A 3,489-nucleotide genomic window follows, 5' to 3' on the forward strand; every position below is an offset into this window, starting at 1 on the left:
TGACCGATAGAGATCTTCGTAGAATATGTAGGAGCCAATATGAGCATCTAGGTTCCGCTATTGGTTATTGACCGTAGATGTGTCTCGGTCATGTCTACATAGTTCTTGAACCCCTAGGGTCCGCACCCTTAACGTTCGATGATGATTTTATTATGAGTTATGTGATTTGATGTACCGAAGATTGTTTGGAGTCCCCAGATGAGATCATAGACAAGACTACGAGTCTCAAAATGGTTAAGACTTAAAGATTGATATATTGGAAGCTTATATTCGGACACCGGAAGTGTTCCGGGTGGTTTCGGATAAAACCGGAGTGCCGGAGGGGTTACCGGAACCGCCCGGGGAAGTAATGGACCTTAGTGGGCCTTAGGGGAGAGAGATGGCGGCAGCCAGGAGGTGCTCCCCCCCAAGGGGAGTCCGAATAGGACTAGGGGAGGGGACGCGGCCCCTCTTTCCCTCTCCCTCTCCCTCTCCTACCTTCTTCTCCTACATGGACTAGGAAAGGGGGGACCGATTCCTACTTGGAGTAGGATTCCCCCCCCCCCTAGGCGCGCCCCTTGAGGCCGGCCGGCCTCCTCCTGCCCTCCTTTATATACCGGGGAGGGGGCACCCCATAGACACACGCGTTGATCTTTAGCCGTGTGCGGTGCCCCCCTCCACAGTTTTACACCTCGGTCATATTATCGTAGTGCTTAGGCGAAGCCCTGCGTCGATAACTTCATCATCACCGTCAACACGCCGTTGTGCTGATGAAACTCTCCCTCGGCCTCAACTAGATCCAGAGTATAAGGGACATCACCGAGCTGAACGTGTGCAGATCGCAGAGCTGTCGTGCGTTCGGTACTTGATCGGTTGGATCGTGAAGACGTTCGACTACATCAACCGCGTTATTAGACGCTTCCGCTTTCGGTCTACGAGGGTATGTAGACACACTCTCCCCTCTCATTGCTATGCATCTCCTAGATAGATCTTGCGTGATCATAGGAATTTTTTTGAAATACTGCGCTCCCCAACAACCTTCTGTTCGGTGCTATGTCCAAGCAACCCTGCACAATTCCTCCTTTGCTCAAAGGATTGATCATGCTGCTTCACGTAATTGCAAATGTGGATGACCAAGTCTTTGTACATTCTCAACCTGCGTCGAAAGTACCACTCCAAAAAAATGGGTGGTGATCGGAAGTAGTTGCTAATCAACCTCTTGTGCACATCAACCCATTCTCTCCGAATGAACGGACAACCATACACGGAGCCATTGTGCTTTGGCTTCTTCCCTTTGTGCATTGCCACTAGCATTGCAATGTCCACTTTTTCGTTAAAATCAAAATCCGCATCCAACGAGGTATCATCCAAGAAAGATGAGTCACATGAGCTCATCTACTATGCAAAAAATCACCGTCAAACTACTTTCCACCCCTAACAAAAAATGTCAAGTTTCATCATTTTTTACCTTCAGGAATTTCGTCACCTTGCTTGCGGGGTGGACGAAACTGGCGGGCTACAGGTTGGGCAGCCATCGGCGGTGGTGGGTGCGGGGGCCGGCGATTGCAGGGCAGAAGAGATAGTCGCACGTTGGCGGGAGATCCGCGCGGCAGGCGGGTGGCTTCGCACGGCCGGAAGAATGGCCAAGCCTCGTGGCCGTTAGGCAGGCAGAGTGACACGCCTCCAATAACTCCGGCGGGGGTCAAGGCTTGTATGAATCCTACCCCATCATAGACCTCGTCGGGGAAGGTGTTTATGCCAGCCGCAGCCACCAGAGAATCTTAGACTCGGCGGCGGCCGAAAGTGAACCGGTGGATCCAGGCGGTCGGCTAGCGAGGCAGGCGGTGGGGGACGGGGGGGGGGGGGGGGGGGGGGGGAGTCGCGGCGGGCCCAGTGGCTGTCGGGTGGGGGGCGGCGGCGTCGATTTTGTGTGGATATGGTCCGTGGCGGAGTCGGGCGGGTGGAGACCGGTCGCGCGGAAGGGAAAGGAACTGGCAGTTGGGCGGTTGGCGGGCGGTCACATTTTTATATCTTCTGTAGGTGGAGATTCAAATTTGCACCACAAGGTATTGTAGTTTACATCTCCGAGAGGCGGAGATGTTTTTTTCCGCATCTATATTTTTTATTGGAGATGCTCTTGTGTTTTTCCAAGGGAGGGAGTAAAAGTAAGGATTATAATTTTTCACCGCTCCGGTTGTTCGCCTCATATGTATGCACATTGGCACCGCTACACTTTCTTCTACTTTCTCCATGCTATTTAAATAAGGTTCTAGAGACGCCGGTGAGCTCCCCCGACATCTCGTCCGACTTCCACCTAATCTCACTGCTTCTTCTTCTTCTCCATCGTCTTGCACAACCGTCTGTGTTGTAAGATAAGACTGATGTGGGAACGAACGACCATCCTTATATTCGTGGAACAACAAAACTAAATCATGGTGAGCAACATTAACGGTCAGAGCGCAAGAAAACAAAATCACATGGTGACCAGGAATTAAAAACCACAACCAAACACCAATAGTACAGTACAGCAACAATCATGCCAAGTTCACAATAACCTATCACTGATATTCCCATCCCATCGATAGCCAGCAGGAAGAGCAGGGGTACCCTAATTCATTCGTCATCACAGGCAGGTGGCATGCTAGAGCTGCTTGCCAGGGCAGCTCCGGAGAACGCACGGCAGACACGCTTCTGTGGAGGTGGCTGACACAATGCAAAGCCGTGGTGCTGCTGGTTCCATCTCCCCCGTCGCCGCCGTCACACTGGCTGCCGACGCCTGACCTTGCACCGTGACACCGTCCGGCCGCGATACACCGAACATAAAGACGGACGGCTGTGGTGCCATCTCCTCCGTTGCCGTCGTCACTGCAGCCGCCGGCAACTGACCTTGCACCGTGATGCCGGCCGGCGGTGGACCCAACGTGGTGTCGGACGGCTGTGGCGCCATCTGCCCCGTCGCAGCCTGCGGCTGCGCGGTGGCTCGCTGGTTGCCGCGTCCCACTCCCACGTAGCTCGTATCATCACGGTGCCGGCGGAGGTGCTCAGTGAGGGGCTCGACGTAGTTGCTGTAGCCGAGGGTGTCGAAAGCTTTGATCACGTGGAGGCCAGTCATTTTCTTCTTGCCGTCCTTTCCGCGCTCCGCTTCGGTCTGGATGGTGACCATGTTGATGAACTCCTTGACACACTGGTCCACGAGGGCTGTGGCGTCTGGGTGGATCCTGGCGCGCGGGTCCATCGGCAGGGCGCCTCGCATGATGTTTTCCAGGTCGTTGGGCCAGAACGCCCGCGCCTTCCTCGACTTGCCTGCGTGTGCGTTATACTATGTTACACTACATGTATGACCGGAAACCATATATATGTATAAGAATACACGAGACTTCTCTTAAAAAAGGAATACCCGAGCCATATAACGAAAAGTATTGTAGATCAAAATCTTAAGGCCTTTGTTCGGTTGTATTGGGTTTGAGAGGGATTAAAGAGGATTGTGAGGGATTAAATTTCCTGTAGGTC

General features: G+C 53.2%; 1 pseudogene; it reads right to left on the reverse strand.

Annotated features, from left to right (window-relative positions):
- Positions 1 to 2,562: 2,562 nt before the first annotated feature.
- On the reverse strand, positions 2,563 to 3,214 carry LOC123149417 (nuclear transcription factor Y subunit B-10-like; annotated as a pseudogene).
- Positions 3,215 to 3,489: the final 275 nt, after the last annotated feature.

This window comes from Triticum aestivum, chromosome 7A (assembly GCF_018294505.1).
Source record: "Triticum aestivum cultivar Chinese Spring chromosome 7A, IWGSC CS RefSeq v2.1, whole genome shotgun sequence".
NCBI lineage: Eukaryota > Viridiplantae > Streptophyta > Magnoliopsida > Poales > Poaceae > Triticum > Triticum aestivum.